This window comes from Balaenoptera physalus (assembly GCF_965194825.1).
Source record: "Balaenoptera physalus genome assembly, chromosome: 20".
In the NCBI taxonomy this organism is placed as follows: domain Eukaryota; kingdom Metazoa; phylum Chordata; class Mammalia; order Artiodactyla; family Balaenopteridae; genus Balaenoptera; species Balaenoptera physalus.
In genome coordinates, this window is record NC_138901.1 from 5,131,312 (window position 1) to 5,153,667 (window position 22,356).

At 49.9% G+C, this 22,356-nt stretch overlaps 1 long non-coding RNA gene across 2 annotated transcripts in view; it reads right to left on the reverse strand.

Annotated features, from left to right (window-relative positions):
- LOC309649658 overlaps nucleotides 1-11,741 on the reverse strand; it is a 156,875-nt gene extending 145,134 nt beyond the window's left edge. For both annotated transcript variants that reach the window (XR_014257223.1, XR_014257224.1), the window contains exon 1: nucleotides 11,146-11,741. This is a non-coding gene — a long non-coding RNA (uncharacterized lncRNA). The remainder of the gene's footprint in view (nucleotides 1-11,145) is intronic.
- Between the last annotated feature and the right edge of the window lie 10,615 nt (nucleotides 11,742-22,356).

Below are 22,356 nucleotides of genomic sequence, written 5' to 3' on the forward strand. Positions count from 1 at the left end.
ATGGCACAGCATCAGCAGCTCTCTCCAATGTCCAAGTATAACATCAGAAGGGCAAGACTGGCCATGGGTCTGCTCTGCAAGCGCAGCTAAGCTTTGAGCTCATGGAGTAAAGTGTGCACAGCGCTGTTCCAGTGACTGAACGTTAGAACCTCAACACAACACTTCCACCGAATGCCGGGACAATGGGCCAGTCTGCTTTCCTGTCCCACTCAGATACACGCACCCACCCTTCCAGAGTCATCCTCTACCTGCCCACAATTGCGGGCGATGGAAAACATGACAGGAACCCAACTCGGTATGCCCTGGCCTCAGCATCCTCCATGGGGTTTCAGTAACAAGGGACAGGATGCTGACGCACGGTTTGGACTCGTGCATCTCCTGAGTGAACAGAGTCAGGACCAGACTATGCGGAAATCTGCTGGTTTGAAAAACAAACAGACCTGCATCTGGATCCTGACTCCGCGCTTGCCAGTAGGGGTGTGCACTGACTTATAGCTCTCCAAAGCAGACTTCACGTCTGTAGAGAGGAACGAGAGGATGGCAAAGCAGAAGAGTGAGACCTGGGGGAAACGCCTAGACCTTGCAGAGCAGTTCCGGAGAATTCCTCATCAGGGAAAACTCTAGTAGATGCATCTTTCAGTTAATTTTGGTGTTAACGGTCTTCACATTGAATTCGCTGTCCCATCTGCAGAGAAGAGTGAAGTCTATTTCCAGCTCCACTCCCAGAAAGACGCAGGGCCTCGCCTCCACCAGGAGAAGGAGGAAGAAACACTGCCTTAGACTTATCGGTGGGTTACTGGGGAGGAAGAAGTGAAGGATGGGTGAGAGCTCTAGAGCCGCTATCAAGTCCACGTGATTTGTGACTTCTAGCACTTTTCAGAAAAAAGCAGGGAGCCAAGCTTGCGGCTGGATGAAGACAGTCACGTGCCAGCCTGGAAGCAGATCGAGTTCGGGCTCTGCCGCCGACCAGCAAGGTGACTCTGGACGAGTAGCTTAAGCCCTGGAAGCCTCAGCTTCCTCATCTATGAAATGGGGCAACGCTAAATACAGCGGCCAGCAGCCTCCTGGGACGTCATCGCCTCGCACACCCCCTTTCCTCCCACTCCACCACCCTCCCTAAAAAGGCTGTCGATACTCCAGCCGCAGAGTGGAAATAACCTATCACCATGACAAGGAGCTTTTCTCCGCACGATGGCAGATGAGGACGGCTGGGAGCACCTGCCAGGGCAGCAAGGTTTCCTTTAGGAGCTCGTTCAACCCACAAGCATGAGTCACAGCTTCTTCAACAAAGGCTACCTGTGTACCGTGAGGACAAAGCAAGGAAAATAGGGTCCCCCACCTTGAGCTCAACAGCCTGGAGGGCAAGGCCGTGTCTCTAACACGGAGCCCCCAGAAGTTGGGGCACAAGCTGGCCCAGGGATGTGCAAACACAATGGAGCCATCTACGTCGATCCACTTGGAAGGCCGCTCCAGAGCGAGCCCTCCATCTGACCAAACGGGGTAGCCCGTCTCCTCCCTGGGCTGCCAAACACAGGAGCCCGGCGAGAAGTCGGCACAAATCCACTGGCCCCAGCTCCCGTCACGGGGCTTCTCCTACCCAGTACGGGACACACGTGCCCCTGCAAGGTAGACTGGGAGCAACGCCACTAGTCAAGAGGTGCTCAGAATTAGGGAAGGTGTTTTTCTTCGCTTTGAAGAAAGCTCAGTGAGAGGGGCCACTCTAAGCAGTGGCTGCTATTCCCAGGAACAACCCTTCTGTGCAGGGAAATGGGAACCCAGTCGCGGGCGATGCACCGGGAGGCTGGACTTCCCAGCTCCCTGATGGAGCGACACTATGTCCCTTGAAAAAACAGACCCTCGGAACTTCCCTGGGGGTCCAGTGGTTAAGACTCCGTGTTTCCAGTGCAGGGGGCGCGGGTTCGACCCCTGGTCGGGGAACTAAGATTCCCACGTGCTGCGCAGTGTGGCCAAAAAAAAAAAGGAAAAAGAAAAAATGGACTCTCAGGTTCAGAAACTCAGAGGAAAGAACTGCTGAGGTTCATTCACCTGCCCTGCGCTCTCCCAGGTCCTACGTATCCAAAGGTAAACAGAATCAATACCCTGCCCCTACCTTAAAACGCTCTGCTGTATTATCCAGTAGCCCAATTCGTCCACGGCAAACATCTGGTGTTGTCTCTCTGCATCTTTCCCGCCCCGATTTGCAGAATCCCCGTGGCCCTGGGGAGGGAAGCTGCCTCCACCCACAGACCCAGGTGTGAGGCACGTGAGCACAGGACGCAATCAGGGCATTCCACCTCCGGGCCACAGGGATGGGTCCAAGGGTGAGCGCACTTCCCGGGTCGTCACGCGGGGGTGCTGAGGCAAAGGCATCCTCTTGCGTCTGCCGGGTCTGCAGAGGCAGGGGGCCTGCCGATGCTTCTGTTCTTTCTGCTTCCACTAGGGAAGTAAAGCTAAGAATGAAAGGAAGAGGAGAAAAACAAAGAGCCAACAAAATCCCCCGACAGCACAACACCTAGACTTCACAGTTAGGTGGGCAACCCCAAACTCATTGGTTAAAGCCAGTTAGAGTTGGTTTCTCTGAAACTTGCAGCTAAAAGTGACCCACCTAAAAATACCCTTCTTTTATGGATGAGGAATTGAACGCAGAGAGGCTCAGTGACTTGTACAAGGTCACACATGCATTGGTGACTGGGGCGGGACGTGGCCCCAGTGCTGGGCACGCACCGCGACCTGGGTTGGAACCGTGGCTCCATCCTTCAAAGCTTTGGCGCCTTAAGGATGTTCCTTAAACTGTCTAAGCCCCAGATGTCACAGACGAGAGTGCCCACACCCAGGGCAGTGAGGACCAAGGAAAACGGGCTCTGGACCACTGCTCTGATCCGCCCGAGGCCGGCTTCTCTCTCTTCCCAACGTAACAGCGCTCCTGGTTGCCGGCGCTGGCTGGTGGATCCCTTACGTGGGGATGTGGAAGGAATAGGGCTGCTTGGGGACAGGAGACATCCAACGGCCAGTTTGACCAGTGAACGTGGCCACACAAGCATCTCCCCCATGTCAGTGTCCTACAGACAGCTGCCCAGGGTGACAAGGGCAGAGATAGACGTTTGGAAAAGAGGAAAGGAGCTGGGGAAGGGGGGGCGCCGGGGGCCAGGGTGAAGGAGGAAAGCAATTCCAGGAAAGGCGGAAAAGTCCAGTGGCCGGGGTGGAACAAGAAGCCAGGGCCATCTCAGCTCCTTGGCTAACCACATTCCTGGTTCCCATTTCGGAAATTTAATTAAAAACCCAAACATCTATATTTCCCAACTGGCTGGCCAGTGGCCACAGATTCCCTTCGATTCAGAGAAACTCCCTCTGCGTGACCCTGGGGCCACGACACACGCCCGGTGTGAAGCCAGAGGAGGAAGGGTCGCGGGCAGGGGTCACGGGGTGGCAACTCCCCCATAGAGAAGAAAGCCTCCTCCTGGCTTGGGACGATCCTATTCTGTCACCCCAGCCGTAGGAATGGCAGCTTTGTTTCTCGTTGCTTCATTTTAAAAATTAAAAAAAAAAAATCATGATAAAAAAATAAAAATGAAAAAGAACCACATTCGTGGTGGCTCCAGAGACACAAGGTCACCTTCTGCCCACCGCGTAGGGGAAGGTGCAGAGGCCAAGAGAGGCAAAGCCGCCCCGCACCTGGGGAGCAGACCACCCGGCCCCCGGGGTCAATAAAACCACTTATTGCCGGTGGCTTCCCTACGCCCACCATGAGGCCGGACACATGTGCTTGGGACGTCGGATGAGAAACGGGATCAGACAGAGCTTTCAGGGCTCACGCACAGCTTTGGGAAGAAAACCCGAGACCAGAGGCGCTCATCCTAACCCAGGCACCGAACCAGGGCTCCGTCAGAGCTGCCGTAGAAATCTGACATCTCACCCCCAGGCTCAAAAGGGCGTGTCTTAGGACACTCGACTACACAGAAAAGGGTTCTATGGAAAAGCAATTTATTTTTCCAAAAAAACCCACACTCAGCAAACTTCAAATATGCAATGTGACCATGCAGGACACGTGGACAGAGAGGGTTCTCCCTGAAGTTCTCTCAGATCATGAACCCACCTCTGTCTCCCCAGCCCTCCCCTCCCTCAGATCATGAACCCACCTCTGTCTCCCCAGCCCCCTCCCTCCCCCACCAACACTAAAAAAATAGTCACTTTTCACAGATATGAGAGGTGAGGGGTTAGGGGCTCGTTCTCCTGGGTCGGTATCTAGCTGCGTCATTTCACTCATCTGTGCCTTAATATCCTCTTCTGGAAAATGTGGATGACACTTATTTCAACAGGTTGAGGGGTGGCACCAGATGGGGTAGGGACATAAGAGCACTTGAAAGACTCCAGTGCAAATAATGGGGGCGTAAGGAACCCACTAGATCACCAAACGTTTTCATTTAGAAAGAATGGATGCAGCAGACTCAGAGCCGAGGGCCCCCCACGTAAACTCTCTGCACCTTACTTCCCTGGGCTCTTAGCTCTTTGTGAAGATTCTTCCTCAAAGTGAGAAGGAGATCCCAATGGCTCCCTGAGTATACACTGGGGGAAAAAAATCTAACCATCCTAGTCAATTTGCATTTAAAATTAGTCAAGTGCCAATTCACATCCACTGGGATGGTGATTATTACTAGAAAAGGAAGAAGGGAGGGAGGGAGGGAGGGAGGGAGGAAGGAAGGAAGGAAGGAAGGAAGGAAGGAAGGAAGGAAGGAAGGAAGGAAAGGGTTGTCAAGGATGTGGAGAAACTGCAACCCTTGTGCCTTGCTGGCGGGAATGTAAAATGCTGCAGCTGCTGTTGGAAAACAGTATAGCAGTTCCTCAAAAAATTAAATGTGAAATGACCATATGACCCAGCAATTCTACCTCTGGGTATACACACAGAAGAACTGAAAGCAGGGACCCGAACAGATATTTGTACCCCTACGTTCAGAGCAGCAGCATTCATAGCCAAGAAGCAGAGGCCACCCAAGTGTCCATCAACAGATTAATGGATAAACAAAATGTGACGTATACATAAAATGGAAAACTATTCAGCCTTAAAATGGAAGGAATTCTGACACACACTACAACATGGGTGAAGCCTGAGGACATGTTGTGAAATAAAGCAGACACAGAAGGACAAATATTGTATGATTCCACTTACAGGAGATACCTACAGTTGTCAAAATGATGGAGACAGAAAATAGAATGGCAGTTACCGGGGGCTGGGGGCTGGGGGAGTTAGTGCTTCATGGCCACAGAGTTTCAGTTTGGGGTGATGAAGAAGTTTTGGGATGGATGGTGGTGATGGTGGCACAACAATGTGAAAGTACATAATGCCACTGACTGCACACTGAAAAATGCTTAAGGTGGTAAATTGATGTTACGTCCATCTTACCATAATTAAAAATGGTTTAAAATTTTTCAAAAGTTAGTTAAGTGAAGAAGGTACAAGGGCAGAAACGATCACTGTCACTTGGAGCTCCTGAGCGTTTCACTCACATACTGAAGAATTTGTCCCCAAAGGTCAGCATCTCAGACACCTTCTTTTCCAAGCCTGAAGCACAACACTGGCTCAAAGAGCACTATCGCCCAGGTGCTGACCCGGAGCAACTGCACCAGTGTCTAAAGAACCATCCAAGGACTTCCCTGGCGGGCCAGTGGTTAGGACTTCACCTTCCAGTGCCAGGGGTGCAGGTTCGATCCCTGATCAGGGAGCTAAGATGCCACATGCCTCGTGGCCAAAAGACCAAAACATAAAACAAAAGCAGTATTGTTAACAAATTCAATAAAGACTTTGAAAATGGTCTGCATCAAAAAAAAATCTTAAAAAAAAATAAAGAACCATCCAGCAGGCACCAATATTTGCAGAATTAACTAGCGAGGGAATCTGAAGCAACGGATTGGAAATGCGTCTATAATTAGGGAGAGGGAATATACTCCATTGGTGGCTCAGAAAGCATGGCCGAAATCCCCAACGGATTATCTGATGGAACTGCTGGGCAGGCGGAGATGGTCTCTCCCGCCCTGTCCTGCTTGGGCTCTCAGACCAGTGAAAGGAAAGGGGAGGAAACTGCTAAAGAGAAATGAGGTCAAGGGCCCACGTTTCAGGCAAAGGCGGCGGGTCTGAAAACCATTAAAATCAGACCCTATAAGAGGCATTTTCCAAACAACTGGGAGCCTCACGGACCCGAGGGGAGGGACTGATTTATTTCCAGAGACCCAGAACCGCAGTCCCTCTGTCATTTGCCCGAATGCGGCTGCTTCTGTTTTCACCATCTCCAGAAGGCAACTGGTTTCAAGACTTCTGTGTAAAAACCTGTACCAACACACCAAATACGGGAGGAGGTGATGATTCACATTACCAAAAGAATTCTTTGACAGAAACTTGCCACTTCAGCATTCCTGTAGCTTACAAACTTCCTCCAGGCCTTTCACATATCATGTGATCAAGCGAGATTGGTTTTGTATAGATATTCTTCCAGGCACAAACCTAGTCTGTAAAGCAAGGGAGCCGGAGTGGTTTCGAACAGACTGTCTTTTGCCAGTGGCATAGCTCAAAGAGAGGAAATCCACCCAGGACCATTCCTGTCCTCTTGTGAAGTGAGCTGAGTGCATCCATCCTGTGATGAAGGGGGTGCTGACTAGACGTGGGGGACCCCAACCAGTTCCACGATGACAGTGGACATTGCCTAGGACGATGCTGGCCAGAAAGAGAAGTAGCAGGATCTGCCTGGGCACACAAATGTCCCAGGGAGCTGCCTCTTAAAGCTGCCCAGGCTCCCAGGGAACTCACAAACCCCAGAGGAGAGGCTGCAGATCTTATACCTAAAGCCCAGAACTGCAGTTCTTTATCGTTCACCCAAATGCAGCCACTTCTGTCTTCACTGAGTACAAAGGGCACCAGATTTCAAGACTTCTACGTCACAACCTGTGCCAACAAAACAAGTAAGTAGATGTGGGGGCCAGACCAGGTGGAGGCAATCCGGGAAGACTTCCTGGAGGAGGAGGAGGACAGGGAAGCTTTGTGGCTGGGTACGCTTGAGTGGGAAAAGGCTCATTTCTGGCTTTAGCTGGCCAAGAAGTCAATCAACTCCCTGTTTCTTACAGTGTCCACCTGTATTAAAATGGCCTGGGGTGCTTGTTAAAAATACCCATTTCTGAGTGCTACCTCCGACATGTACCAAAACAGAACCTCTAAAGGTGGGGGGAGGGTGGGGATGGTCTCTAAGAATACTCAGAATTTTACCAAATTCTCCAAGCACTTCGTTTCTATGCAAACCACAGGGTGCAGGCCAGGGGGCTGGGGGAGCAGCTCCAAGTACACTGGCTGAACCGGGTCCATGCTGATCTGGGAAGAGCTGGGCAGGGAGGACCCATGAGGAGTCACCGAGGAGAGGGACAAGGCAGGTGCAGACAGAGGGCTGTTCCAGGACTGTTTAGTCACAACATCCCCAAGCCCTCTCCCACCGACACTTCCTGTTATGACCCTCACTGGAGCTGGCTGGTGATAGAAAACGTCTGTGCCAGTGCACAAAGGGCAGGGGAGAGAGGGAAGGAGGGAGAGAGAGAGAGACAGAGACAGAGAGAGGATGAATATCTTTCAGTTTACAAGCTATAACAGGAAGGCTGGAAGTATAAGAAAAATCACGTCTAGGCGACCAGACCCTAATAGTAATGAGAAACTCTATCTGGACAACAGAAGTCTGGTTGGTTGAGATTTAAGTAACCTCAGAACTTCCTTATCCCAAACAAACATCACCTACACTCTAACCGCGGGCAGTCACCCCCAGCTGGAGAAGACAGCCCGAGTTTGCGTGTGTATTGTCGGTGGAAGGTTTGGACTACTGTGATCTCTGTTGCAGGTGGCAGGAGAAGGGCCTCTTTCATGAGTTTCCTCAACTTCACACAAGTGCTCTCTTATGCAAAGACGCTGGGCCAGCCTCCATCCACATGGGTGGTTTCCAAATACCCCTCCAGGCTGGCTCTCCTCAGCCCTAAAGAAGAGGGGGATCCCCCGCTCCAGCCCAAGATTGCTGGACAAAACCCTCAGTCCACACTGAGGCACGAGTGGAAACCCATGTTCCCTTAGATCTGCCCAGATCTCCAGTAAACGCTGCCTCTGCTGGGTTTGCACACTTAGCGCCCGACACACCTGCTGCTCAGGCGGTGTGAATCACAGGCGCGGCACGCTGGACTCGCCGCCGGCGGGTTCGGGGATTGACAGCTGGCTCTCACACACCCGGATGTCATCGTCCACCTACACACACCCCCAGGGCACGCCGGGACAGATCAGGCTACAACCCAATTTCTCCTAAACGACTCATTCCCAGGGGAGGCCCACGGAAGGAAGGAGAAGGGTACACAGAGATGCTTCTCCCACTCATGGTCAAGGGTCCTCTCCCCTCTACACCCTGGAGGGTCTCATCTGCCCTGCTGGCCATAAACAGTGAGGAGGGGGTGAGTTAACCTGGGGAAGAAGATGGGATGGACTTCTCAATTTTGAACCTTCTCCAGAATAAAGACCGTCTGCCTAGATGAATAAGCTTTAGCGCTCTCCTGTAGCACAGCCCTTATCGTTAAGGATCCTATATTGTACACTTAAACATTTGCTAAGAGGGGAGAGCTTCCATTAAGTGTTCTTGTCGCCAAAAGATAATAAAATAATAAATAAGAGGGCGGGAGGAAACTTTTGGAGGTGATGGGTATGCTTACGACAAAGATTGTGGTGACTGTGGTGTCAGTTTCACAGCGTATACTTATCACCAAACTCAGGAGTTGCAGACATGAAACATGTATAACTTTCTGTATGTCAATCATACCTCAATTCAGTGATCTTTAAAGAAGACAGCCTGCTGAATCCCTCTCAACTTTCACTTTTTTACAAGACAGCACTTTCTGCCATGCAGGATCCTGAAATGGATCCCGGACCAGAAAAAGGACATTAGTGGGACAACTGGAAAAATTTGAATAAGGCCTGGAGATTAGTTCAAAGTATTCTATCAATGTTAATCCCCCACTTTGATCATCTCACTGTGAATCTATAAGACGTTAACATATAGGGAAGCTGGGTGACAGGTATAAGGGAACTCCGTGTACTCTTTGCGCAACTTTCCTGTAAATCTAGATTTCTATCAAAATCAAAAGTTGATAATAATTTTTAAAAGGACAGCATTTTAAATCCAGCTTCCTAGTAAATCTTAGTCTCTGGCATTGCTAATATAATTTCGACCCTAGTCCTGAAGGCAAATTTCAGGTTACTCTCATAACCAATGCTGATCAACCCTTTGCTTCAGGAAAACCAAAACGAAACAAAAACTGCATTCACTCAGTAAGCATTGTCTGGGCTCCTACTGTATTCTGGCTCCCAGCTGTGGTATTATCTGCTGGCTAAGTGGTGCAATCTTCCTCCAAGCCCACCTCGTAAATGTCTACCAAGAGGAGCACTTCTCTGATTTTAGACATGACTGACTTAGAGCAAAGAGAGTGATTTCTGGGAATTTTCCAAAGGAAATAATTCAGAATGTGCAAATCCTTACGTACAAAAGACACTCACCAATGCATGAATTCAAAGGGTAAAAATCTGGAAATACCTTGGTGTCCAACAATGGGAGAATTGTCACGCAAACTATGATTCAATGCCTGCAGCGAATACAGTCATTATGTGGGGAAATGTTCAAAAAAAAAAAAAAAAGTGAGGGGGAATAAAGCGGGAAACAAAGTTGTATATATTGCAGGATTTCAGCAGTGAGGACATATGTCAAATTGCCAGCATTACTGTGGGAACTGGGTGTTTCCTTTCCTGATTTTTGCTCTTTTTTGCAGTTTTCTATAAAAGACAGAGAAAGGGCACGGATTACCTTTAAAATCAGACAGGGTGCAGAGGCAGGGCTTCCGGCCATCAGTGGGACAATTTCAACAGTTCCTCTCCCAGAGAGGGTGGGGAAGGGCCACAGGGTACACGCTGCACCAGCGTGGGCAGTTCCACGGACCTGGGTGTGGCCGGGGCACAGGCTCCTGGGGGAGGGGCGGTACCAACACACATCACCTTTTTTCTTCCCGTGGTGCCTGGCTCTCCCCCTCTTCCCAAGCAGGCGCTCACGGAAGGCACGGGCACCCTGCACACAGTCCGAGGGAGACCCGTGACAGCTTGCAGAAGCGTTCTGTGCAGGAGGGACTTCTGGGCAGGAAACGGGTCATCACAGACAGACTGCCAACAGGGCTGGAGGGAGGGGAAGGAACCCCACATCTGGGAAAGCACCCCCAGGAAACCATCTTCGGGGGAAAGAGTTGAGGACAAGTGCCAAAGAGGGAGGAGGAAAGGGAGGCCCCCGGTTTATCTGTGCATCAAGGCGGATTCGCTCATTCATTCAACAGACAGCTAGCTACTCTGCACCTACTCAGTGACAGGCACGGCGCTGCTCCAAACAGCGCGCACACGAAAGGACAAGGAGAGGAGGGCGCTATGGACTCAGAAGCAGCTTGCTTCCAGCTCAGGACTCAAGACTACGCCCCCTCCCCACGCTGGCCGGGAAACCTCTTCCATTAACAATCTGCACTGACGGCGGGGGGCGCGGGTACGCACTGGGCCGAATGCCTGCTACCTCCCACCCGTTCAGAAAGCCGCCTGATGGGTGGCGCAGTCCTTGCAGTAAAGCCGCTCACCAGCAACCAGGACCGGGGACCAGGGACATTCACACCCCACCCCCGGCGAGAGGGGCTCCAAGCGCTGCGCCCCGATCGCATTCTGGGTCGCCAGTGGACAGACGACGGGAGCTCACCGAGGCGGCTCAGTTCCCGAGGTAACGGGCCCTGCAGGGCGACGAGGTGAGAAGGTAAGTTCGATGGGGGGTCCGGCGGGTGCGCCCAGGACGCGGGCCTCTCCCCAGCCTGGGGCTCTGTCCCCCGGGGCAGCCAGCGGCCAGGCGGCGTTGGGAAGGGAGATGACCGAGAGCGCCCAGAATGGGCGATGACCACCGCCACCGGGCGAATCGGCTCCGCTTGGAGGCAGAGGGATGGCTAAAATGACCTCTGGGAAGATGTCAATTACAAGAACAAAAATTTCAACCCAGAACCTCAAGACCTTCATAAAGCGACGCAGGGGGTGAAATCCCCCCTCTTCCCCCGAATCGCGGGGAAACTTACCTACAGGTAAGGGACTCGACTGTTAGGTAGAATGTGCATCAATCCACGGATGGAGACGAGGTTGTGGGTCATCCGAGCCCGGCCGAGACGCACCAAGTAATCCACGTTAGGGGGTCCGGAGGCCCCTACCCCATTCCCCACTTTCCATCCAAGGCCAAAGCGCCGGCAGCCCCGGCCTCTGCGCCCGGGACCCGCGGAGATCGCGCTTGGGTTCGCTGGCCCGGGTTCCCCAGCGGCGCCCCGGCGACCCCGGCGAGCGCATCCCGCCTCCTCGCGCTCGGAGAGCAGCGCCTCGCCTTTCTTCGCTGTGCATCGCCAGCGCGACCCCAGAGATCCCAGCCGGGAACCCCTCTGCCGAGCCCGGGAAAGCGCCAAGGGCAATCCGCTCCAGGCCTGGGGTTTGCAGGTCCGCGGGGCCCGGGCGGCGGGGGCTGGGCGCCCGCCGGGCAAGAGAGACCCGGGTGAGAAGCACCGAGCGGCGGCTGCCAGTTACGGGGTGTGACGCCCCGCGGCCACACCGCCTCGCCCGCGCCACCTCCGCGCTCTGCCCGCGGCCGGACCATTCTGCCTTTAAATAGCAGCCGGGCCCAGGATGGGACGGGACGGGACGGGGCGGGGCGGGGAGGGCGGAGAGGGCGGGGAGCGGGACGAACTGTTTCCTGGGAGATGTAGTCCCGTCTTCCAGCCACAACAAACGCAGAGCAGCATAGGAATGGTTGGGGTCCGCCCGCAACAGCTGTCCTCCCCTGCGCCCTAACTCCGGAGACAAGGCTGGGATTCCAGCCTCACTGCCAGCTCCGTTAGATCTAGGCTGCCCTCTGTGCATAAGGTGGGTCACACCAAGCTAAATTCTGCCCAGGACGACCAACCTTAACAGCCCTGGAGTCGGGCAAACCCAGCTAAGTTGCAACCCCTGCCTGCCAACAACTAGCTGTGTGACCTTCACGTTGGAGTTACCATGTATGCCTCGGATTCTTCATCTGACACAGAGACAGGATATTAGTATCTGCTTCCACTGGATCGTAGAGGGAGGTGACCCTCCAGGGCGGCCTGATCTCCCCATCCCTAAGTGCTAAGCAAACTTGATTTCAAGGCTCCACTTGTGCAAACCACTTGCCACCCTGAGACCCTCCTAGATTAAAATTCTGGAGCTCCCACGGCCCGGTCAGTCAGGCTTCAATTTCTGCAGCCGCCTCTCGTTCATTCACCACCTGCACACACTGGGCGCAGGAAAGCAGGGGTCAAGCCAGAGGGGCTCACTCAAGCCTGAGGAGGAAACAGCATCGTGATAACCGCGTGGATGTGAAAGAGGCTGTATGGACCACGGGCACCTAACCCTGCCTGGGGGCAACAGCCAAGGTGTCCAGAAGGCAGGTGTCTGACCTGATTCTGGAAGGAATGGTTAGGAAGTAGCCAAACAAAAAGACACAAACACAAAACAACCACAGAGGAGGGCAAGAGAGCCATGCATATGGAGGAAACACTGAGGGTATAAAAGAAGGAAGGGGGGCAGGCTGAAGAGGAGGGGGGCGGGCTTGTGTTAATTTCCTGGGGCTGCTGTACAACTGCGTGGCTTAGAACTACAGAAATGTATCGTCCCACAGTCCTGCAGGATATTTATTGATATGTGTATACACGTGGGTTAGTATGCACACATGTGTCTCCCTGCTCTCTCTGCTGAGAGGTCCTAGAAGCAACGATACCCCAGTAGCAATAAGCACTAGAGCCATGGTTTGTTTCTAATACCACTGTCCAATAAAAGGATCCAGGGCTCCTTGGAGAAATGGCTGATTCCAGGACTGAGGCAGGAAATATACAAGATGAGCCTGGAGCATCTGATAGCCCCAGAAAGTAAGACTGCATGAAAGCACATGCACACACGCCACACAGTGATGGGGTACATCAAAAGGATACGGAAACCAAGTCAAAGAGCTCCTAATGGCCGAAGTTGGGGAATGATCTGAGCAACAAAATAAGTACAATAGTGTAGGATTATAACCCAAAGTATAAAACAAATATTCATGATTCCATACGGATATACGTAGATAATTGAATAAATAAATATATGAGGGAACATAAACAAAATTCATGTCGATATTCTGCCTTGAAGGGACTAGAGCCCAACTTTTGGCTCCTTCAGGGAGGGCTGCTCTTCCTTCCAAGAGTGAAGTGTGGAGGGTGGGCAGGGGACAGAGAACTCCCCTATCATCTAAGCATGAGAAAAATTCCAGTGCAGGGACATCCTACAGAATGCCTGACCAGTACCCCTCAAAGCTATCGAGGTCACCAAAAATAAGGAAAGTCTTATGTGAGAAACGTCACAGCCCAGAGAAGACTAAGGAAATATGCGACTAAATGTAATGTGGGACCCTGGACCAGAAAAAGAACATAAGATCAAAACTAAGGAGATCGGAATAAAGCAAGAGTTTAATCAATAATAATGTATCAATATTGATTCATTCACTGTTGCAAGTAAAAGATGCTAATAAAAGATGCTAATTAACAGGAGGAACTAGGTGTGAGGTATATGGGAACTCTCTGTACTATCTTTGCAACTGTTCTATAAATCTATTCTAAAATAGATTAAAAACATATATATATATATATATATATATATATATACACACACACACACACACCCCTTATAAATATCTCACCCACATGCAGGTGGTAAAAAATTGCAGTATCTACTCTCTCATGTATCAAGTTTCCACATTTTGGGGGCAGGTTCATAGTTCTCTGTTCTGTTATTGGTCCATTTTTTTCTAACTCCATGCCATCATCACACTGCTTTAATTCTTATAAAATTCTTAGATCTTAATATTCAGTGGGACATTTCACCCACTTTCCTTCAAGCGTTGCGTGGCCATTCTTGGACTTCTGCATTTCCAAATTAAATTCAGAATTAGTGTGTTAAATTTCAAATACATATAAATGAAAATTGTGGAGGAAGAATACCTCCAGAAGCCCCTCACTGCTCACAAAATTACATGTAAACTTGACAGCCTGGCATCAAAAGCCTTCTATGGTCTGACCTTATCCAACAAACCCCCCTGTACTCCAAGCTAACTGGAATATTTGCTGTTTCCAAGCCGACCTCAGCTTTCTCTAGTCCTCACTGTAGATCCAAGTGCCTCCTCAACCCAGACTGCTTCTGCTTATGGAGCTCTGTACATATCTTCTACCTACCTTCCAAGGCCAGCTCACATGCCACCTCTTCCATGAAGTCCTCCCAGATGTCCATGACCTGAGAGAACTCCATTCAACCAACGAGCACTTTGAGTCTTTTCTAGACTAAGTTTCTTGAGGTCGGGCATTCGTTCCTCTTTGTCATGATCCTCTTATCCCCAACGCTGCACAGAGTAGGGGCTTCAGAGGTATTTGGAAATTCGATGTAGTGCTTGCAATAGGGTTCTTGGCACCAGCGTACACTTGTTTTTACCGGTAGCGCCAATACCAGTGTCACAGTTGCTGAGGTTCTCCGTTCTCTGGGAGCTTGCTGTGTGCCAGGCACTGTCCTGAACATTTACGATGCATCATGTCATACAGTCTCTCAATACGCCAACGGTAGGTGCTATTATTAATCTCATCTTAGAGAAAAGAAAAATCAAAGCTGGGAACAGTTAAGCGATTTGCTTAATGTCGTGGGGCAAGTAAAGGGCAGAGCCAGGGCTCGAACCCAGAGGCGTCTCTCAGAAACATCTCTTCCCTACTCCACGCTTCCAGATAGTGGGGCTGTAAATTTCCGGGAAGCAAGGGCTGAATCTTCTTACACCTGTACCTGCTGCACCAGAGTCTGTTCCAGGAGGAGTAGGTGCCCTGCTCAAGCTGGTGTCAGAACGTGGCTGGACAGGTCGAAAGCACCCAGCACAGTGTCCTTCCTATGACAGGTGCCCAATAAACGTTAGTGACCTCATGATTCCACCTGCTCTCGGGTCCTTCCTTCTGCCCCATCCCTGCCCCACGCGTGCTCTTCCGTCACCCATTCTACTCCCGCTTATCGAAAGGAGATGCCTCCAGCAGTCCGGCAATGGTGACAAACAAAGTAATGGATCTAAATGGACCACAGCGCAGGAGACAGGGGTCAGGGTGATGCTGGGAGTAAGTAAAGCACTGGCTTGGGACGTGAGTGCTCAAAGCCAGACACCTTGTCTTCATCAATCAACATACATAACACACGGTATGAGGGCACAGGTCTGCGGGTCATGACTTCGGGAAAGTCTCTAAGTTTCCATTGTTTTGCTCATCAAAAAGGGGAAATCTACCTAAGAGTAGGTACACTCTGAGGCAAGAAAGCATCAGGTTCAACGGGTGATCTGAGCCAGACTAAATCCTAGGCTCAAAGCCCAGCTCTGGTACTTTCTAGCAACAGGGTACTGATGGATCTGTCCTCAGTGTCATCATCTGTAGAATGGGGATAATTCATAGGGCTGTTTCAAGGCACAAATGAGTTAAGAGCTGGAAAACAGTTGGGACGGTGCCTGGCACAGAGCAAGCGCTCAGTAAATACCAGCTCCTCGGTATGCTCCTGGGACTTGTTCAGCTCTTTGCAGGCGCATCTCAGAAGTGCCAGGGGCTTAATCCCTCCAAGGAAAACCCTCAAGCAACGAGGGAAGGGAGTTACTGGTTAAATACCCCATCCTTTCCCTCCTTCGATTTGGCCACTCTGAATTTTACTCTACCCAGTTGCTCGAAGGGTCCCCAGTAAGATTCAGCCCTGGATGCCCAAGGCATAACCTCTCATTAACCCACCATTAACTGACTTCCCCCCTCCTGATTCACTCCCTGCACCCCCATCCTTCAAGGTGCTTCCAAAGATAAACTCCCAAATCAATTACTTACACCCAAGTACACGTCTGCTTTGAGAAGAATCCAAAATAAGACACCACCCACAAACTGGTTTTCTTTTCTAGATTCTTTATTCGTGCCTATGATTTTCTAAGTCTCCCAGACACCAGGGTTGAAATCTTTGGATCAGTTTTGATTCTTTTGCTCCATCCCTTCTCCAAGCCCTCCATGCTTGGAGATGTCTGATTTCCACCATTATTCCTACCCTAGCTCAGGTCCTCATAACCTCCCACCTATTACTTACACCATTCTTCCTGCCTGGAATGTTCCTCCGCCTTTGCCAGGCTTGTCCTTACTGAGTGGCATCCCTATGCCATGCCCTGTGCCAGGCGTGCCCGTCAAGGCTCCTCTGGGCTGGCCTTCCCTGCCGCCCCATTCCGGTGCTGGCTCTCTTCTCAGAACCTGCTTTACACCGTGATCCATGCCGGTCATTTAACATTGACAACGTGCTCTTTTGCATCACTGATTATTTGCATTATTGGCTCCTCCAATAAATTGTATTGTCTTAGGGTCAAGAAGCATATCATATTTTTAAAATACCCTCAATAGGGCCTTATGTCCACATTGGCTGGTTCCATTTGGCTGACAAGCTTACCTCGGTAGCAAGGTAAAGGCAGGTAAATGGTGTCCTGGCAAGTGGACAAACTTATTCATTCCCCACACTGTACTGAGTCAACCCCCAGAATCTCAGCCACAAAGCTCCACCCAAAGCGCGATCTTACAGCAAGCTGCCCAAGCTGGTAGAATTAATTGGCTGCCCCTACAAGCTAACACCATTCTGCCAGTCAGTATTTTTGACGGTTTATGGCATCATGAGGGGTTAAGGTGGGAGGTGTTACCACATATAAAAAGGATAGTGTCGGGACTTCCCTGGTGGTCCAGTGGTAAAGAATCCACCTTCCAATGCAGGGGACGCAGGTTCGATCCCTGGTCAGGGAACTAAGATTCCACATGCCGTGGGGCAACTAAGCCGGCTCGCCCCAACTACTGAGCCCGTGCACCTCAACTAGAGAGCCCGCGTGCCGCAAACTACAGAGCCCACGTGCCCTGGAGCCTGCGCGCCACAACTAGAGAAGAGAAAACTCGCACGCCACAACTAGAGAGAAGCCCGCGCACCGCAACTAAGACCCGACACAGCCAAAAATAAATTAAATAAATAAATAAATAATAAAATTAAAAAAAAAAAAAGAAAAAGAACAGGGCTCAAATGGTGACATCCCCACCACAGCTTGCCAGGTCTCACAGGACCTGGCCCCCCCACTGTAAAAAAACAACAAAAAACAACAAAAAAACGGATAGTGTCGGCCTGAGAAGTGCTACGAAGGAGGGAAGTTGGTAGTTTTCTGCCTCTGCATGGAACTGGGGACCACTCACTCATTCGATCATTCATTCATTCAACTATTTGGCACCAAGTAAGCACCAGACACTATGCAAGGCGCTGGGGGTATAATTACAAAGTTGAGAGTCAAGATCCTTGTCCTTGCGGGGGAGACAAACAATAAATAAGTGAATAACCAAACTAAATACTTGCAGAGTGTGATAAGAAATAAAGACACCAACAAGGATAGAAAGAAGAGGCTATAATAGAGGCAAAAGAGAGTCTGACTTGGAGAGGCTTCTCCAAGGAAAGGACAAGTTACAAAACTGATTAAAACTAGATCACTGCTGGTGCACACACCTGTGTAGCAGAGAAGGCTTCCTGGAGGAGCTGGACGCTACTTTGGCTTTAAAAGCAGAGAAGTTTGGTCAAAGGATGGTGTAGAGGTGGCTGAGGCAGAGGCTAAGATGCAGGAAAGAGGTGCGTGTGAGGGAGATGACCAGGGAGAAAAGAAAGCTTGTCCTCTTCTGCCTGAGGACATTATCAGAACAGGTGTGACACAGTCTAACCTCCAGGTGAGACGCAGCAGCCAGTTCTCCTCCACGTCTCCCATGATGGCAAGAAGCTGTTGGACCCAGAACGCACATCTTCCCCTGGAAATGCAGCGGCTTCAGAAAGCCCCGGACACCCTGGTGCCCGGGCCCAAGGTGACGGAAGGAATGGGACCCATCTAAGAATACGCCTTCTCCTTTTCACAGAACTAGCAAAATTAAATACAGCATCGCACAGAGGGGTCCCCAGGTGTGTGTGGTGGGGAATCAGAGCTTGGGACTGGCCCTGGGGTCCTCCTCAGGTTAGCAGGAAGCCCTACCCTGATTTTGCAAGAAGTTTTGTGATGCAAATCGTCTCAAAGCACTGGTCCAGGCCTTCACCTGAGATGCCCTCCATTCTCCCTTCGGTCATTTCTTCCACTCCAGGGAGGGGGTCAGATGGGTGGGAGATGTGATTGAGCGCCGCTGGGAAAATGCCTCGGCCCTGCCCACTGCTCCTACCACCCCCCCCACCCCCCAGGAAGGAGGAGACACACACCTGCCCTCCTCTGAGAACACTGAGGCTTTGTTTGCTGGAGGTTCGGAAATCACCTCCTCAGTTACCTCAACCAACCCTGAAAGTTTGGGCTGGACGGATTGAGGGGCAGAGTGGCAGAAAGGAGCGGTAGCTAGTAACAGCCAACAAGCACACCCAAGCCTGTCCCCCAGCCCCAGTGAGGTGGGGCCCACCGTGACCCTACCTCCCTTACAGATGACACAATCAGTTTACAGAGGACCGAAGACCTTGACCAAGGTCTCATGGCGGGCTTTGAACTCCAGTTATTCTGACCATACAACCTGTAGCTTTTCCTTTGACATCCCCTACCTCTCTGCCGGCCAGACTTCAGAGCAACTGAAGCAGTGGGTCTCTATTGCTCTAGTGAAGAAACTGCAGGTGGAAGGATGTAAGGGTGTTGAGGGGATCAGGTGACTGCTCTGGGAGAGGGGGCTGGTGAACACGACAGAAACTTGCTCCATCAGTCCAAAGAACACACAAAGATGGCCACAAAGGCTTCGCTCCTCCTCCCACTGAGAGGTGGAATCTCCTAATTTCTCTCTCCTTGTTGCTGGAGAAGAGTGACTTGTTTTCATGCCCAAGCGCATGTGCTAGGAGCAACAGTCCCAGGTTTCTGAAGCTAAATTATAAGAAGCCATGCAGCTTCTTGGCATTCTTGAGCCACCATGGAAAATTCTGAGTAATCTGACAGCACCCTGGAGAGACCATCTGTGCTCTGGCCAGACCGTCGGTGCTCTGGCCGACCACCCCAACTGAGACATCTCCAGCCAAGTGTCAGAGATGTGGGTGAGGCTACCTTGGACCCCCCCAAGACTAGCCACGCGCCAGCTGAAAACCACTGAATGGCTGTCACTGATGCCACACGAGACAGAAAAACTGCTCAGTTGAACTTCGCTCAAATTCTGACCTACAAATCTGTGAGATAGAGGTCAAGGTTTGTGGGTTTTCAGCCACTAAGTTTTGGGGTAGTTCTTTACACAGCAGTGTATCATTGCTGTTTATGGAATATGTATAAACATATTCCACACTCGGATGACTGTTTTCCTTTTTCTTTTGTGAACAAGGAAGCACATAGACTTAATTGCCAATAGCAGCCATCTGCACCCATGCCAGCAACTAGCCTTAGGGTGAAGGCATCTCTGGGGCTGGGAGAGCTAAAATGAAAGAACCAGGGTCCCCAGTGACATCACTGATCTATTGAATCCACTGGTTCTGGAGCCTGTCCTACCACTAGAACTCTTGCTATGTGAAGAAGTACATGTCATCACTGTTTAAACTCGTAAGTTATGTCAGGGTTTGTGTCACTCGCTCAGAAGGCATCCTTGACTAACCAGTCATGTTGACTGCTCCAGGCTGAAGTTTGAATGCCTAGCACACTCTGGTACTGACTCTGCTGTGTGATCTTGGTGAAGTCACTCGACCTTTCTGGACCTGTTTACTCCATCTCAAATGTGGGGAGACTTTTCCCTATCCCTGCTTATTTTGCAACATGACCTTGAAAATCAGTGAGCTGCAAAGGGCCTATAGAAACCTGAGGCAGTGTTGGGATTTATGTATCGGTTTCTCCCCTCTTGCATCTTAAAATCTAAGAGGCTTTGCGACATCCTTTTACAAACATTATGTCATTCAAACTTCATGTCCATACTTCAAGGTGACAAGTACCACACTTCGAGGTGACAAGTACCATGATTCCCACTTTGGGAGATAAGGAAACAAGGAGTGACTTGCCCAAGGTCACACAAGCTGCGGCTTGAACCCATGTCATCTCACTGATGGTTCATGATCACACTGCCTCAGTCACCACGCTATCAAATACCTAAGCTGCATTCATCCACAGTCAGAAAGTAATGAGTTATTCCTCCATTGGCACTGCCATTACCCCATTCATTTATTTGCTTAACTGATAGCTTCTGTCTATTAAATTGTGAATATGTCAAATGGTGCTTGTTGAACTTAGTAAAGTCTCTTTAATCCTCATTACTTTGTTTCTAAAAAAAATTGCTGTTTAACAATGTCCAGAAAGAACATTAATTTGCCTAGTACTCCTCCCTTCCTCTGAGGACAGTTTCTCTTCCCACCATGTGAAGAGAGCAGACCTGCAACAAGAGAGAAGAAAGCTACCCTGCAGAGAAAAACAGTACCACACGTGTTCTGAAGACAGACTATAGTCTTCCCAATCTGCCTTTGATATTTCATTCTTCCATTTGGGTTTATTTTTTGCCCCCCAAATCTTTCCAATCAATTCCTCTTTGGGTCCATGCTAGTTCCAGCTGGGTGTCTATCACTTGCAGCTAAAGTTCAGCCCCAAAACCATGTGCTAAGAGGTCGTGATAAAGACAGCCACAGCAACTATCAAGATGGGAAAGCCATCACAGCGTGGTGTGCATGCACGCATTTAAAAATAGACTGAATGGAGGTTCCTCAAAACACTAAAAATAGAGCTGCCATATGATTGGGCAATCCCACTCCTGGGCATATATCCAGACAAAACCCTAATTCAAAAACATACACGCACCCCTATGTTCACAGCAGTACTATTCACAATAGCCAAGATATGGAAACAACCTAAATGTCCATCGGCAGATGAATGGATAAAGAAGATGTGATATATTCGATATATATAGAGATCTCTCTCTCTATATATATAATACTACTCTGCTATAGAAAAGGATGAAATAATGCCATTCACAGCAACATGGATGGATCTAGAGATTATCACACTAAGTGAAGTACATCAGACAGAGAAAGACAAATACCGTATGATATCACTTATATGTGGAATCTAAAATGTGACACAAATGAACTTATCTACGAAACAGAAACAGACTCACAGACATAGAGAACAGACTTGTGGTTGCCAAGAGGGAGGGGAGAGGGGGAGGAATGGATTGGCAGTTTGGGATTAGCAGATGCAAACTATTACATATAGGATGGATAAACAAGGTCCTACTGTATAGCACAAGGAACTGTATTCAATATCCTGTGATAAACCATAATGGAAAAGAATATGAAAAAGAATGTATATATATATATATATATATATATCTGAATCACTTTGCTATACAGCAGAAATTAACATAACATTGTAAATCATACTATACTTGAATAAATTTTTTAAAAATTAAAAATAAAAATAGACTGATACTTATAGACTATCTTCCAGCTAAAAGATTCCCTAAGTTTTAGAAGAAGTCGCAATAAACTTGAAAAAGACAATTGCTCCTGTTCAGAATTCCCTTGTGCTTAGGTAATGCTGGCTCCACTATCGGTGACCCATCATAGCCAAAAAAGTCCATCTCTATCGGCACCGCAGGAAAGAAAGCAGAAGCTGATCAAAAGGCATGGCTTCAACGTGGAACAGCAACTCCCCTTAGTGTTAAGAGGAAGGTCTGAAGTCACCTAGGTAAGTCTGTTGAAGACACAATATGACAGAGAAGAATCCAGAAATGTTAAAAAGCAAGAGATGAAGAACCAGTACATTAACATTCAGAAGGATGAAGGAAACCTTGACAATTTCTGAAATGTCAGCTCGTAAAGCTTTTCTGAATTGTAATGATTATGTGCCCGTTTCTTAGAAGGCCTCGGTTGGTCAGGAATATCATCTGTGAGAAAGAGAGAGGATGCTTTCCGTGTCTCTTTTGACTCTAATTTTTGTATTATTCAGGGTCGTAACAGCATCCAGATGGCCCGACAAACTGGGGGACTGAAGAGAGCTTAAGAAAGGGACTACATACGAGGGGATGGGAAGGAAAGGTTCAGGGAAACCAACAAGCGAGAGGGCAGAGCCTCAGGACCAGCCACAGTGGTGAGGCTGGACCCCCGCTAAGCCAGCAGGAACAAGGGGAGCCGTTGTTTCCAGAATTGAGAGAGGGCAGCTACACAGGGGGAACCACCTGCCAAGAACTGTGGCCACTTGCCTTTCACCCGCCAGTCTCCGG